We start from the raw sequence: 17,792 nt of genomic DNA, 5'->3' as shown, positions 1-17,792 counted from the left end.
GTCCGACTCTGTGCGACCCCATAGACGGAAGCCCACCAGGCTCCCTCGTCCCTGGGATTCTCCAGGCAAGAACACTGGAGTGGGTTGCCACTTCCTTCTCCAATGCATGAAAGTGAAAAGTGAAAGTGAAGTCGCTCAGTCGTGTCCAGCTCTTAGCGATCCCATGGACTGCAGCCCATCAGGCTCCTCCATCCATGGGATTTTCCAGGCAAGAGTACTGGAGTGGGGTGCCATCACCTTCTCTGAGATCACCACTAGAGGACATTAACAGGTTTGGGATGGACAGAGCAAGTGATGGCTGCTAGGAGACTAAGAAAGAGGAACTAGAATGGAAATAAGAAGAAATTCAGAAACTAAAAAAATAAGAGATTTGAAGAATCAGGTACATGGGAGGTGATAAAAGTTGTGGAAATATTAAGTAAAATAAGGGTTATGAGGGGGCTGTTGATTTTACCCATAAGGAAGTTGTTAGTGACCTTAGTTGGAGCAGTTTTATTGGAGTAGGTGGTGTTCAGAAGCCAGATTGCAGTGTGCTTGGAGCCTAGGAATCAGAGTCGGACACGACTGAGCAACTTCACTTTCACTTTTCACTTTCATGCATTGGAGAAGGAAATGGCAACCCACTCCAGTGTTCTTGCCTGGAGAATCCCAGGGACGGGGGAGCCTGGTGGGCTGCCGTCTATGGAGTCACACAGAGTCGGACACGACTGAAGCGACTTAGCGGCAGCAGCAACCCAAGCTAAAACTCCATTCATGCTCCAAGTCATATCCCCTAGGAGGGAGCTATGTGTTCACCCTGGAGACCACTTAGACACACAACATTGGGTTTCTACAATGACTTTATGAGAATATTTCTAGGGATTCATGGGCCCTGGCCAATCCTGTTACTGCACTTCTTTAGTTGTTTTTATGTTTTTAAAATGTGAAACCTTAAATGGGCTGAAACTGACCAGGGGAAGAGTGTGTTGAATTACCTTGTCCTTCAAGTAATTTCCCAGCATGAGCCAAGAACTCTTCAACTGGAAAGGTAAAAATTTTCCTGCGATATGAATGGGTTTGTCAGTGTGTAACTGAAATCGCTGGTGATATAGCATTTCTGCTCCAGTACCCTCCCTCCCTCTCACTCTTCCTTACTTCCTCCCTTCCTCCCTCCCTTCCTCTCTCCTTCTCTTCCTCTCTCCCTCCCTACCAATATTTACCATTATCCTTGGAGTTACAGAGATAAAACCAGAGAGTGGATATGGATTGTGCTCTTAAGATTACAACAGCAGCAAAGGAATGATTTGTGCGTCCAAATAGGACTGGTACAAGATCAGTTCAGTCACTCAGTCATGTCTGACTCTTTACAACCCCATGGACTACAGCACGCCAGGCTTCCCTGTCCATCACCAACTCCCAGAACTTACTCAAACTCAGGTCCATCGAGTCAGTGATGCCATCCAATCATCTCATCCTCTGTCGTCCCTTCTCATCCCGCCTTCAATCTTTCCCCGCATCAGGGTTTTTTCCAGTGAGTCAGTTCTTCGCATCAGGTGGCCAAAGTATTGGAGTTTCAGCTTCAGCGTCAGTCCTTCCAATGAATATTCAGGACTGATTTCCTTTAAGATTGACTGGTTTGATGTTGTGTATACAGCCAGATGGCCTATTGGCCTCTGGAACTCTTCTCCCTCTGGTCAGTTAGGAGATGCTCTTTCTCTTCTGACTAGCTCTTTCACATGAGTTTTGGACAGCAGACCTATTGAACCTCAGTGATGTTGTCTTTCTTTGCCCCACAGCCCATGTTTTCCCTGAGTGGACAGTTCATCTAGGAGGGGTTTGGCTTCTGCCTGGTGTCAGGTTTCATATCATACTTTGCTTTTCCAAATCCCAGGCTCATTCCACCACTAACCTCCATTTTCCCTTTGTCTTACTGTTGGATTCCCAGAATACCAGGGCTGTTCTTGGGCAGCTGTTTTAGGGTCATTGAATATTTCCTGGCAGTTGAAAAGTTCCTTAAATATGCTCAGGTCTCCCAAGAACTTCTTAGGGAAGACATAGCTTAACTTCACCACACTGAGCTGACCAGCTGTGTGCATTTCCATTAGGGGAAGGGTAGGAGAAGGGATGCATTTTCATTTCAGTATTGTGGAAACCAATAGAATTTTCTTTAAAAATACAAGCTGTACAGAGAAGTGTTGAAGGGCTACTTGGAGTTGGTGTGATGAGGTGGACATACAAAAATACATGAGAGGTTTGGGTTGGAACATTCAAACCTGAGTCATTTCCAGAAGCTCCATAGGTGTGAGTGAGTTTGGCTCTTTAAATAACATGCTCTTATAGCTTGCTGTAGTCTTAGCTGTTTGTGGATAAGTCTCTGATACTCTTCATCTTGCTGTAAAATTTGTAATAGGTAGAGGGGATGGTCGGAGAAGGCAATGGCACCCCACTCCAGTACTCTTGCCTGGAGAATCCCATGGACGGAGGAGCCTGCTGGGCTGCAGTCCATGGGGTCACAAAGAGCTGGACACGACTGAGCGTCTTCACTTTCACTTTTCACTTTCATGCATTGGAGAAGGCAATGGCAACCCACTCCAGTGTTCTTGCCTGGAGAATCCCAGGGACGGGGGAGCCTGGTGGGCTGCCATCTGTGGGGTCACACAGAGTCGGACATGACTGAAGTGACTTAGCAGCAGCAGCAGAGGGGATGGTAAGTGTATATTGTGAGAAGATGGGAGAACAAAGTATAATTGAATGTGAAGAAAGAGAGGTGTAGGGAATGGAACCACTTGGGAGGAGAGGCTGTTTGTCATTAATTTTGGCTTCCTACCCACCCTCCCTCCCCACTTTAGCTTTGAGACATTCTCTACCTGGGCAGAGCACAAAGTCTTCCACTCTGTAGAAGCCAGGTAGTACTCACCATTCCAGCTTTCCTTATAGCTAGACCATGGGCTGGAGAAGGCAATGGCACCCCACTCCAGTACTCTTGCCTGGAAAATCCCATGGATGAAGGAGCCTGGTAGGCTGCTGTCCATGGGGTCGCCACGAGTCAGACACAACTGAGCAACTTCACTTTCACTTTTCACTTTCATGCATTGGAGAAGGAAATGGCAACCCACTCTAGTGTTCTTGCCTGGAGAATCCCAGGGACGAGGGAGCCTGGTGGGCTGCCATCTATGGGGTTGCACAGAGTCAGACATGACTGAAGCAGCTTAGCAGCAGCAGCAGCAGCAGACCATGGTCATATGACTAACGATTCATGAGTTGGATTCACCCAGGGTGGACTTTGACTTGGAAGCTATGAATCCAAAAGACCGTTGGCTGTGTAGACACCATCTTGGCGAGGCTAATGGTGCCAGTGGAAGCTAGATCCAGTTTCCAGAGTCCATGGTGGTAACAGTTTTAGCCCAGCCACCAGTGTCCAGGATCAGGGTTGTCAGTGGAAGAAGCAATTGGTCTGTGTTCAGGAGAAGCAACAATTAAGTCTGCACAGGATCAATTCTACAAGAGAATTTTGGGTGCTTTTCTGGAATGGGTGACATTTAAGTCTGATTCTGATCCTCCTGGAGCCTCCATGGGCAACTCAATGTCTTTTTTGTTTTTAAACATTTTATTTGGTATTTGGGTACAGCTGATTAACAATGCTATGATAGTTTCAGGTGAATTCAGTATTTTTTCAGTATCATTATTCCCTTTCTGCTTCAATCATCCAGCTTGCAACTATGAACCTTGACACCCAAACAAGCAAAATTGCAGGAGTAGCAATACTCGTATCAGATAAAATAGACTTTAAAACAAAGACTGTGAAAAGAGACAAAGATGGTCACTACATAATGATCAAAGGATCAATCCAAGAAGAAGATATAACAATTATAAATATATATGCACCCAACACGGGAGCACCGCAGTATGTAAGACAAATGCTAACAAGTATGAAAGGAGAAATTAACAATAACACAATAATAGTGGGAGACTTTAATACCCCACTCACACCTATGGATAGATCAACTAAACAGAAAATTAACAAGGAAACACAAACTTTAAATGATACAATAGACCAGTTAGACCTAATTGATATCTATAGGACATTTCATCCCAAAACAATTTTTCACCTTTTTCTCAAGCGCACATGTAACCTTCTCCAGGATAGATCACATCCTGGGCCATAAAGCTAGCCTTGGTAAATTCAAAAAATTAGAAATCATTCCAAGCATCTTTTCTGACCACAATGCAGTAAGATTAGATCTCAATTACAGGAGAAAAACTATTAAAAATTCCAACATATGGAGGCTGAACAACACGCTGCTGAATAACCAACAAATCACAGAAGAAATCAAAAAAGAAATCAAAATTTGCATAGAAACGAATGAAAATGAAAACACAACAACCCAAAACCTGTGGGACACGGTAAAAGCAGTCCTAAGGGGAAAGTTCATAGCAATACAGGCACACCTCAAGAAACAAGAAAAAAGTCAAATAAATAACCTAACTCTACACCTAAAGCAACTAGAAAAGGAAGAAATGAAGAACCCCAGGGTTAGTAGAAGGAAAGAAATCTTAAAACTTAGAGCAGAAATAAATGCAAAAGAAACAAAAGAGATCATAGCAAAAATCAACAAAACCAAAAGCTGGTTTTTTGAAAAGATAAATAAAATTGACAAACCATTAGCCAGACTCATCAAGAAACAAAGGGAGAAAAATCAAATCAATAAAATTAGAAATGAAAATGGAGAGATCACAACAGACAACACAGAAATACAAAGGATCATAAGAGAGTACTATCAACAATTATATGCCAATAAAATGGACAACGTGGAAGAAATGGACAAATTCTTAGAAAAGTACAACTTTCCAAAACTCGACCAGAAAGAAATAGAAAATCTTAACAGACCCATCACAAGCACGGAAATTGAAACTGTAATCAAAAATCTTCCAGCAAACAAAAGCCCAGGTCCAGACGGCTTCACAGCTGAATTCTACCAAAAATTTAGAGAAGAGCTAACACCTATCCTGCTCAAACTCTTCCAGAAAATTGCAGAGGATGGTAAACTTCCAAACTCATTCTATGAGGCCACCATCACCCTAATACTAAAACCTGACAAAGATGCCACAAAAAAAGAAAACTACAGGCCAATATCACTGATGAACATAGATGCAAAAATCCTTAACAAAATTCTAGCAATCAGAATCCAACAACACATTAAAAAGATCATACACCATGACCAAGTGGGCTTTATCCCAGGGATGCAAGGATTCTTCAATATCTGCAAATCAATCAATGTAATACACCACATTAACAAATTGAAAAATAAAAACCATATGATTATCTCAGTAGATGCAGAGAAAGCCTTTGACAAAATTCAACATCCATTTATGATAAAAACTCTCCAGAAAGCAGGAATAGAAGGAACATACCTCAACATAATCAAAGCTATATATGACAAACCCACAGCAAACATTATCCTCAATGGTGAAAAATTGAAAGCATTTCCTCTAAAGTCAGGAACAAGACAAGGGTGCCCACTTTCACCATTACTATTCAACATAGTTTTGGAAGTTTTGGCCACAGCAATCAGAGCAGAAAAAGAAATAAAAGGAATCCAAATTGGAAAAGAAGAAGTAAAGCTCTCACTGTTTGCAGATGACATGAGCCTCTACATAGAAAACCCTAAAGACTCCACCAGAAAATTACTAGAACTAATCAATGACTATAGTAAAGTTGCAGGATATAAAATCAACACACAGAAATCCCTTGCATTCCTATACACTAATAATGAGAAAACACAAAGAGAAATAAAGAAACAATTCCATTCACCATTGCAACGGAAAGAATAAAATACTTAGGAATATATCTACCTAAAGAAACTAAAGACCTATATATAGAAAACTATAAAACACTGGTGAAAGAAATCAAAGAGGACACTAACAGATGGAGAAATATACCATGTTCATGGATTGGAAGAATCAATATAGTGAAAATGAGTATACTACCCAAAGCAATCTATAGATTCAATGCAATCCCTATCAAGCTACCAACAGCATTCTTCACAGAGCTAGAACAAATAATTTCACAATTTGTATGGAAATACAAAAAAACCTCGAATAGCCAAAGCGATCTTGAGAAAGAAGAATGGAACTGGAGGAATCAACCTACTTGACTTCAGGCTCTACTACAAAGCCACAGTCATCAAGACAGTATGGTACTGGCACAAAGACAGAAATATAGATCAATGGAACAAATAGAAAGCCCAGAGATAAATCCACGCACATATGGACACCTTATCTTTGACAAAGGAGGCAAGAATATACAATGGATTAAAGACAATCTCTTTAACAAGTGGTGCTGGGAAATCTGGTCAACCACTTGTAAAAGAATGAAACTAGAACACTTTCTAACACCATACACAAAAATAAACTCAAAATGGATTAAAGATCTAAACGTAAGACCAGAAACTATAAAACTCCTAGAGGAGAACATAGGCAAAACACTCTCTGACATACATCACAGCAGGATCCTCTATGACCCACCTCCCAGAATATTGGAAATAAAAGCAAAAATAAACAAATGGGACCTAATTAACCTTAAAAGCTTCTGCACATCAAAGTAAACTATTAGCAAGGTGAAAAGACAGCCTTCAGAATGGGAGAAGATAATAGCAAATGAAGCAACTGACAAACAACTAATCTCGAGAATATACAAGCAACTCCTACAGCTCAACTCCAGAAAAATAAATGACCCAATCAAAAAATGGGCCAAAGAACTAAATAGACATTTCTCCAAAGAAGACATCCAGATGGCTCACAAACACATGAAAAGATGCTCAACATCACTCATTATCAGAGAAATGCAAATCAAAACCACTATGAGGTACCATTTCACACCAGTCAGAATGGCTGCGATCCAAAAGTCTACAAGTAATAAATGCTGGAGAGGGTGTGGAGAAAAGGGAACCCTCTTACACTGTTGGTGGGAATGCAAACTAGTACAGCCACTATGGAGAACAGTGTGGAGATTCCTTAAAAAACTGGAAATAGAACTGCCTTATGATCCAGCAATCCCACTGCTGGGCATACACACTGAGGAAACCAGAAGGGAAAGAGACAAGTGTACCCCAATGTTCATCACAGCACTGTTTATAATAGCCAGGACATGGAAACAACCTAGATGTCCATCAGCAGATGAATGGATAAGAAAGCTGTGGTACATATACACAATGGAGTATTATTCAGCCATTAAAAAGAATACATTTGAATCAGTTCTAATGAGGTGGATGAAACTGGAGCCTATTATACAGAGTGAAGTAAGCCAGAAAGAAAAACACCAATACAGTATACTAACACATATATATGGAATTTAGAAAGATGGTAACAATAACCCTGTGTACGAGACAGCAAAAGAGACACTGATGTATAGAACAGTCTTATGGACTCTGTGGGAGAGGGAGAGGGTGGGAAGATTTGGGAGAATGGCATTGAAACATGTAAAATATCATGTATGAAATGAGTTGCCAGTCCAGGTTCGATGCACGATACTGGATGCTTGGGGCTGGTGCACTAGGACGACCCAGAGGGATGGAATGGGGAGGGAGGAGGGAGGAGGGTTCAGGATGGGGAACACATGTATACCTGTGACAGATTCATTTTGATATTTGGCAAAACTAATACAATTATGTAAAGTTTAAAAAAAAAAACAAGCAAAATTTATTTTTTTGAGGCAAAAATAGTTTATTATGATATAGTTTATGTTAAGTTAAAAGTTAAAGTGAAGTCACTCAGTCATGTCTGACTCTTTGCAGCCCCATGGACTGTAGCCTACCAGGCTCCTCTGTCCATGGGATTTTCCAGGCAAGAATACTGGAGTAGGTTGGCATTTCTTTTTCCAGGGGGTCTTCCCGACCCAGGGATTGAACCCAGGTCTCCTGTATTGCAGGCAGATGCTTTACCCTCTAAGCCACCAGGGAAGTCCTTAAGTTTAGAGTGCCGAAACCCGGGATATATATATAAATATTTACAGTAGAAATGATTAGCTCAGTTCAGTTCAGTCACTCAGTCGTGTCTGACTCTTTGTGACCCCATGGACTGCAGCACACCAGGCTTCCCTGTCCATCACCAACTCCTGGAGTCTACTCAAACTCAAGTCCATCACGTCAGTGATACCATGGAAATCTAGCATGTCACACAAAGGAATAAACATTTTGACAAAGTAACACTTCAGCTGTAATGAACAGTTGATCAGAAATTTTTTACTGTTTAGTTTGAGGCTCTTTTTAAAAAACAAAATAAAATTTAGAGGACAGAAGATTTGAAAAGACAAAGAAAAGGCACCCATAATCCTGTCACTTTAACACAACCATGATGATTCCTAAGTTCTCCTCTGGACAAGTTCCCAGAGTGTTTCCATGGAACACTAGATAGGCAGAAAAAAGAAAGTTTTCATCAAATGGTTTTGGAAATTTGGAATATGTTTGGATAATACAGTTCTCTTTACTTCAATGTATAACTTCTCAGAATATGTAAGTACAGTTACAGATAATTCAAGAAAGAGACAGACAAGTATATTCCCCACTCCCTGTGACACTGCAAGGGTCTTGAGGAATATATGCTGCAAAATGCCGCCCTGTGCTCTTTCCTCACATGCAAGTGATACACACAGAGGTAGTCACAGGGCAATTTCGTGCCCTGCTTTCTTCTAAATTGTATCACAGGGGCTTGGAGGGCAAGACTTTGCATGGAAGAAGCTTCTCTCCTTTTGTCTCTGGGGTCTCTAGGTATGAACCTGAGATCACGCAGCACATTAGAAGGTGGGAACCGCCTCCTCTAGCTTGTGACTTATGTCTGCTCATGTGTATTCAGGTAGAATCAGTTTGTCAGCACTTGAAAGTAGGGTCAAGACCATCTAATCCTGAAATAAACTGGATTTATTTGGGCATTTCCAACTCACTAAACTGCATATCCAACTTCCCATTCACTCCCCAGACCTAAGGGTGAGACCTGGTGCAGTGACTTGACATAAACTATAAAGGACAAAAGAAAATCTGATTTTCCTCAAAGGAAGAAACTCCAAGTGCAACCGACTGACTGCAGCCGGGTTTGTCATGCAAATGACTCAGTGTGTCCTTGTTGCTCCCAATTATGCTCACTGTGGAAAGGGCTGAGATTTAAGAAAACTGAACTCAGAGGAAAGAAAAATAATGGCTCATCCATGCAGCAATGGCTGTTTAAGAAAAAAGAGGAAAAAAACCCCTCTTTTCACTTTATTATTTTTTTACACCTGCTGAGCTGGCCCCAGGAAATATGACACTCACTGATAGCTCTATCTCAACTGTGCTATATAACTCTGCTGGTTAGAACATGGTGCTGAGAAAGGCACAGGCATGAATCTCCATTTGAATTTATATTCAATGAGGGTGGAGACTTGGTTTTTTCACTTCTGTATCCTCAGGATGTAGATTAGATGCACTATAAATATTTGTAGAATTAATGAAATCTGTCTCCTCATAGAAGAGCTAGTTCTGCTGGATCCACAGACAGAGGTTGAACCTCTAATCCCCACTAGCCTGAAATATCTAGTTTGGTATATATTATTAAAAAAGGCAATTATCATCATATTTCTCTAAGTTCCCTTTGAAAAATTGTCAAGGTACAGATCTCCACATTGTCCTGTTTAGTAGGAATTCACTCTGAATTATTTCCTTGCTACAGACCTGCACATTTAGAAAATATATAGCTCTGCTTCTGGTAATATAATGACTAGGTATCTGGAACAATCTTCCTGCTAATAACTATGAAAAATGTTAGTTAATGTATATTTTTAAAATCTTCTTAAAAGCATTGGAGAACTGGTAAAATATAGCAGCAAGGATTTATCCATCCAACATCTAAGGGAAGGCAGGAAGCTAGAGAAGTAAGCAAAGTTTTTACCCCGAGGGCTGTTGCTGAACCTAATGAACTTGTGCTTCAATTTTCAGTTTTTTAGGACAAATGCCTGGTATGCGTGTGTGTGTGTGAGAGAGAGAGAGAGAGAGAAAGAGAAAGAGAGAGAGAGAGATTAGGGAGCAGGGAGAAAGCAAACTCCAGTGACTGTTCCCAATCCTGGAACCCCAATAGGTCACATGCTAAGTGTCAGTGTGAGCCAGAATGAAACCCAGCTGTGCCCCTTCCACACACAGAAAATTTCAAGGTAAGACGCCTAAGCATCAGACAAAGCAGGTAATGGTAGTAATGGTGGAACAATGGAGTTTAGTGCCTAAGTCACGTCTGACTCTTGCAACCCCATGGCCTAGGGACTGTAGTCCTCCAGTCTTCTCTGTCCCTGGGATTTCCCAGGCAAAATACTGGAGCGGGTTGCCATTTCCTTCTCCAGGGGATCTTCCCAACCCAGGGAAAAAAACCTGTGTCTCCTGCATTGCAAGCAGATTCTTTACACCCAGGAAGCCCTCATAGTAGTAATAATAATAATATTAACAATTCTTCCCGATGATTAAAAATTTAAGCTGACATTTGTGTGGACATGTAAATCAAATTCACATGACCCAGGTGGTAAGAAAAACTTCACATCAGATTTTAAGATATTTCCAGAATGGCAATGCCCCAACCATCTGGTAAAAATAAGCACAAAGCCTCTCTGAGGGAAACTGCTTCCATCCAAGGCCTCAAGAATTCTCCTCCCTCCACAAAGGAAAAGGAGCAGCTAACAGTGAATAATTACTAAATATGTGAACAGAAGAAATAGATCTGTATAGACATTAGTCAGTCAGTTCAGTCACTCAGTCATGTCCGACTCTTTGCCACCCCATAGACTTCAACACGCCAGGCTTCTCTGTCCATCATCAACTCCTGGAGCTTGCTCAAACTCATGTCCATCAGGTTGGTGATGCCATCTAACCATCTCATCCACATTGTCATCTTCTCCCGCCTTCAATCTTTCTCGGTATCAGGGTCTTTTCCAATGAGTCGGTTCTTTGCATCAGGTGGGCAAAGTACTGGAGTTTCACCTTCAGCATCGGTTCTTCCAATGAATATTCAGTACTGATTTCCTTTAGGATGGACTGGTTGGATCTCCTTGCAGTCCAAGGGACTCTCAAGAGACTTCTCCAACACCACAGTTCAAAAGCATCAATTCCTTGGCGCTCAGCTTTATTTATAGTCCAACTCCCACATCCATACATGACCACTGTAAAAACCATAGCTTTGACCAGACGGACTTTTGTTGGCAAAGTAACGCCTCTGCTTTTGAATATGCTATCTAGGTTGGTCATAACTTTCCTTCCAAGGAGTAAGTGTCTTTTAATTTCATGGCTGCAGTCACCATCTGCAGTGATTTTGGAACCCCCAAAATTAAAATCTGTCACTGTTTCCATTGTTTCCCCATCTATTTGCCATGAAGTGATGGGACAAGATGCCGTGATCTTAGTTTTCTAAATGTTGAGCTTTAAGCCAACTTTTTCACTCTACTCTTTAACTTTCATCAAGAGGCTTTTTAGTTCCTCTTTACTTCCTGCCATAGAGTGGTTTCATCTGCATATCTGAGGTTATTAATATTTTTCCCAGCAATCTTGATTCCAGCTTGTGCATCTTCCAGCCCAGCATTTCTCATGATGTACTCTGCATATAAATTAAATAAGTAGGGTGACAATATACAGCCTTGATGTACTCCTTTCCCGATTTGGAACCAGCCTGTTGTACCATGTCCAGTTCTAACTGTTGCTTCTAGACCTGCATACAGATTTCTCAAGAGGGAGGTCAGGTGGTCTGGTATTCCTATCTCTTGAAGAATTTTCCACAGTTTGTTGTGATCCACACAGTCAAAGGCTTTGACATAGTCAATAAAGCAAAAGTAGATGTTTTTTTCTGGGACTCTCTTGCTTTTTCTATGATCCAGCAGATTTTGGCAATTTGATCTCTGGTTCCTCTGCCTTTTCTAAAACCAGCTTGAACACCTGGAAGTTCACGATTCACGTACTGTTGAAGCCTGGCTTGGAGAATTTTGAGCATTATTTTGCTAGTGTGTGACATGAGTGCAATTGTGCAGTAGTTTGAACATTCTTTGGCATTGCCTTTCTTTGGGATTGGAATGAAAGCTGACCTTTTCCAGTCCTGTGGCCACTGCTGAGTTTTCCAAATTTGCTGGCATATTGAGTGCAGCACTTTCACAGCATCATCTTTCAGGATTTGAAATAGCGCAACTGGAATTCCATCACCTCCACTACTTTGTTCTTGGTGATGCTTCCTAAGGCCCACTTGACTTCACATTCCAGGATGTCTGACTCTAGATGAGTGACCACACCATCATGGTTATCTGGGTCATGAAGATCTGTTTTGTATAGTTTTTCTGTGTATTCTTGCCACCTCTTCTTAATATCTTCTGCTTTTGTTAGGCCCATACCATTTCTGTCCTTTATTGTGCTCATCTTTGTATAAACTGTTTCCTTGTTATCTCTAATTTTCTTGAAGAGATCTCTAGTCTTTCCCATTCTATTGTTTTCCTTTATTTCTTTGCATTGATCACTGAGGAAGGCTTTCTTATCTCTCCTTGCTATTCTTTGGAACTCTGCATACAAATGGATATATCTTTTCTCCTTTGCCTTTAGCTTTGCTTCTTTTCACAGCTATTTGTAAGGCCTCACCAGAGGCCGAAATTTCTTTTTCTTCGAGATGGTCTTGGTCACTACTTCCTGTACAATGTCAGGAACCTCTGTCCATAGTTCTTCAGGCACTCTGTCTGTCAGATCTAATACCTTGAATCTATTTCTCACTTCTACTGTATAATCATAAGGGATTTGATTTAGGTCATACCCGAATGGCCTGGTGGTTTTCCCTACTTTCTTCAATTTCAGTCTGAATTTGGCAATAAGGAGTTCATCATCTGAGCCACAATCAGCTCCCAGTCTTGTTTTTGCTGCCTGTATAGAGCTTCTCCATCTTTAGCTGCAAAGAATATAATCAGTCTGATTTTAGTATTGACCATCTGGTGATGTCCATGTGTAGAGTCTTCTCTTGTTGTTGGAAGAGGGTGTTTGCTATGACCAGTGTGTTCTCTTGGCAAAACTCTGTTAGCCTTTGACATGCTTCATTTTGTACTCCAAGGCCAAATCTGCCTGTTACCCCACGTAGCTCTTGACTTCCTACTTTTGTGTTCCAGTCCCTTATAATGAAGAGGACATTTTTTTTGGGTGTTAGTTCTAGAAGGTCTTGTAGGTCTTCATAGAACTGTTCAACTTCAGCTTCTTCAGCGTTACTGGTTGGGGCATAGATGGGGATTACTGTGATATTGAATGGTTTGCCTTGGAAACGAACAGAGATCATTCTGTCATTTTTGAGATTGCATAGACATCAGATACTGCAATTATCAATCTCATGATCCAAAATAAATGATTATCTTACTTAAAGAATTAAAAGACAAGTTTAAAGTGTCCGTAGAAAACACAAAACTAATGAGGGTCTAAGCAGATGTTAAAATCTAAATTGAGGCATATTATGAATTTAAGTGGTTTATTTGAGCAAAAATCTACTCAAATCAGGCAGTGCCAAACTGAAATTGGTTAGGAGCATTCTGCCAAGAGGAGTAGGAGAAAGACTTCTACAGAGAAAGTGGGAAAAAAGAAAGGAAATTATTTGATTGACTACAGCTTAAAGCCTAACTGGCTGTTTGTGACGGGTTGTTCTTAGTGTTTTGATTTCAGAACCTTGAGGCTTTTTACAGGTTTAGATTTTGGTTTGATTCCATAGGCTGCCATGTCATTAAAGCCACCTCAGTGTCATGAACTCCTTGTGTAATTAATTTAATGCAGATTTGAAGAAAAGCCAGATATGATTTATTGAAATGAAAATTATAATAATACAAATTGAAAACCAATGAATGAGTTTAACATAAAATTAGATGGAGGTGAAAAGAGAATGGGTGAACTAGAAGATAGGTCAGATAAGTTATTTAGAACGTAGAGACACACAAGATGGAATATGTGCCAGACATCTCCAGAGACTTAGAACACAAAATGTAAAGATCTACCAAAAATGCTAATTGGCGTTCGGAGGAGTGGTGAGAATGGGACAGGGAAAGTGTTCAGAGAGAGAGGAGCTGGGAATTTTTGATAACTGTTAAGGACATCAACTATATTTTTAAACTGAAGTGCAGTTGATTTACATTCCTGTATTTGTTTTGGGGTGCACAACACAGTGATTCAATATTTTTATGAAATAAACTCTATTTAAAGGTATCACACACACAAATAAAGATGAAAATACACAGATTCAACAATTCTCACAAATCCTAGAAAGAGAAAAAATAAATGTGCATCTGGGCACATCACAGTGAAACTTCAGGACATGAACAACAAAGATAAATCTGAAGAGGGTACATTTACCAGAAGGTAAAATATATATTACCTTTAAAGAACAATAGAAAGTTGAGTTTTTCAGAAGGAATAATAGAAACCCAGAATCAGATCTTCAGGGTGCTGAGGGAAAAAAACAAAAACCAAAACACTAACCTGGAATTCTGTACCCAGAGAAAATATATTTCAAGGATAAGAATAAAATTTAAAAAATCCCAAAACCAAGAAAACTTGCTGCCAGGGGAACCGCTCAAAAGGAAATTCTAAAGGATTAACTGCATGCAAAAAGAAAGCAATCCCAGATGGAAGGCTTACAGTCAAAGAAGAAATGAAGAGTGAGAGGATGGTAAATACATGGGTAAATTTAAGTCCTCATAAACAATACCAATAACATCTTGTGTGGGGTTTTACTTTTTTAAATATGATGAAAGTATGGCACCCCACTCCAGTACTCTTGCCTGGAAAATCCCATAGATGGAGGAGCCTGGAAGGCTGCAGTCCATGGGGTCGCTGAGGGTCGGACATGACTGAGCGACTTCACTTTCACTTTTCACTTTCATGCATTGGAGAAGGAAATGACAACCCACTCCAGTGTTCTTGCCTGGAGAATCCCAGGGACGGGGGAGCCTGGTGGGCTGCCATCTAAGGGGTCACACAGAGTCGGACACGACTGAAGTGACTCAGCAGCAGCAAACTACTTTAATTGAAATGGTAAATCTAGAGGATGATAAATGGTATTAAGGTGTTATAAAATATTTGTATTGTCTAGATGAAGAGTAAAGATATTGTTTAAATTTAGACTTTGATGAGGGTTAGGGGAGAAACATAATACAACATGTAGAAAGCACAAAATAAAGTGGAGTGCATACAGAAATATATCAGTAATCTCATTAAATGTAAAAGGAGTAAGTGAAAATATACAAAGAACACTTAAAATTCAATGATAAGAAAAATCAGTTAAAAAATCGGCAAAAGATCTGAATGGATACCTAAACAATGAATTTAGTTGGCAAATAAGCATATGAAAAAGATCCTCAATATTTTGTCATTCAGTTCAGTTCAGTTCAGTTCAGCTGCTCAGTTGTGTCCGACTCTGCGACCCCATGAATCGCAGCACGCTAGGCCTCCCTGTCCATCACCAACTCCTGGAGTTCACTCAGACTCATGTCCGTCGAGTCGGTGATGCCATCCAGCCATCTCATCCTCTGTCGTCCCCTTCTCCTCCTGCCCCCAATCCCTCCCAGCATCAGAGTCTTTTCCAATGAGTCAACTCTTCACACGAGGTGGCCAAAGTATTGTAGTTTCAGCTTTACCATCATTCCTTCCAATGAACACCCAGGACTGATTTCCTTTAGAGTGGACTGGTTGGATCTCCTTGCAGTCCAAGGGACTCTCAAGAGTCTTCTCCAACACCACAGTTCAAAAGCATCAATTCTTCAGTGCTCAGCTTTCTTCACAGTCCAACTCTCACATCCATAGATGACCACTGGAAAAACCATAGCCTTGACTAGATGGACCTTTGTTGGCAAAGTAATGTCTCTGCTTTTTAATATGCTGTCTAAGTTGATCATAACTTTCCTTTCAAGGGGTAAGTTTTAATTTCATGGCTGCAGTCACCATCTGCAGTGATTTTGGAGCCCAAAAAAATAAAGTCTGACACTGTTTCCACTGTTTCCCCATCTATCTGCCATAAAGTGATGGGACCAGATGCCATGATCTTAGTTTTCTGAATGTTGAGCTTTAAGCCAACTTTTTCACTCTCCTTTTTCACTTTCATCAAGAGGCTTTTTTTTTTTTTTTTCATCAAGAGGCTTTTTAGTTCCTCTTCACTTTCTGCCATAAGGGTGGTGTCATCTGCATATCTGAGGTTATTGATATTTCTCCCAGCAATCTTGATTCCAGATTGTGTTTTTCCAGCCCTGCATTTCTTATGATGTACTCTACATATAAGTTAAATAAGCAGGGTGACAATATACAGCCTTGATGTACTCCTTTTCCTATTTGGAACCAGTCTGTTGTTCCATGTCCAGTTCTCCATGTCCAGTTCTAACTATTGCTTCCTCACCTGCATATAGGTTTCTCAAGAGGCAGGTCAGATGGTCTGGTATTCCCGTCTGTTTCAGAATTTTCCACAGTTTATTGTGATCCACACAGTCAAAGGCTTTGGCATAGTCAATAAAGCAGAAATAGATGTTTTTATGGAACTCTCTTGCTTTTTCAATTATCCAGCAGATGTTGGCAGTTTGATCTCTGGTTCCTCTGTCTTTTCTAAAACCAGCTTGAACATCTGGAAGTTCACTGTTCACGTATTGCTGAAGCCTGGCTTGGAGAATTTTGAGCAAAATGTGTTTTAGGGGATTTCAAATTAGAGCAACAATGAGATATAACCACATATATCAATGAAAATGACCAAATCCAAAGAAATTGGCAATATCATATACTAGCTAAGATGCAGAGGAACAGGAGCTCTCATTAATTGCTGGGAATGAAAATGGTACAGCCAGTTTGGAAGACAGTTGGGCAGTTTCTAAAGAAGTTAAATATTTACCATATTATAGCAGTCACATTCCTATGTATTCACCAATTGAGTTAAAAACTTTTGTCTATTACCCAACAGTGAAAGCAACAGGAATGTGCCTCAGTAGGTGAATGTATAAAATGTACATATGGTACATCCATGCAATAGAATATTATTAATATTTAGTAATACAAATAAATGAGCTATCAAGTCACAAAAGACAGAAAACTCTAAATGCACACTGCTACATAAAAGAACTCAGTCTTAAAAGGCTACATACTGTATGATTCTAAGTATATGACACCCTGCTTATTTAACTTATATGTAGAGTACATCATGAGAAATGCTGGGTTGGATGAAGCACAAGCTGCAATCAAGATTGCCGGGAGAAATATCAATAACCTCAGATATGCAGATGACACCACCCTTATGGCAGAAAATGAAGAAGAACTAAAAAGGCTCTTGATGAAAGTAAAGAGGAGAGTGAAAAAATTGGCTTAAAGTTCAACATTCAGAAAAAGAAGATCATGGCATCTGGTCCCATCACTTCATGGCAAATAGATGGGTAAACAGTGGAAACAGTGCCTAACTTTTGGAGAAGAAAATGGCCACCCACACCAGTATTCTTGCCTGGAGAATCTTGTGGACAGAGGAGCCTGGTGTGCTGCTGTCTATAGGGTTGCACAGAGTCGAACACAACTGAAGCGACTTAGCATGCATGCATGCATTGGAGAAGGAAATGGCAACCCACTCCAGTGTTCTTGCCTGAAGAATCCCAGGGACAGAGGAACCTGGTGGGCTGCCAGAGTTGGACACGACTATGGGGTGGGTCGCACAGAGTTGGACACGACTGAAGCGACTTAGCAGCAGCAGTGACTAACTTTATTTTTTTGGGCTCCAAAATCACTGCAGATGGTGACTGCAGCCATGAAATTAAAAGATGCTTACTCCGTGGAAGGAAAGTT

This window comes from Bubalus bubalis, chromosome 5, assembly GCF_019923935.1.
Source record: "Bubalus bubalis isolate 160015118507 breed Murrah chromosome 5, NDDB_SH_1, whole genome shotgun sequence".
NCBI lineage: Eukaryota > Metazoa > Chordata > Mammalia > Artiodactyla > Bovidae > Bubalus > Bubalus bubalis.
The sequence above is the reverse complement of the archived record's forward strand: the minus strand, read 5'-3'. Positions refer to the sequence as shown.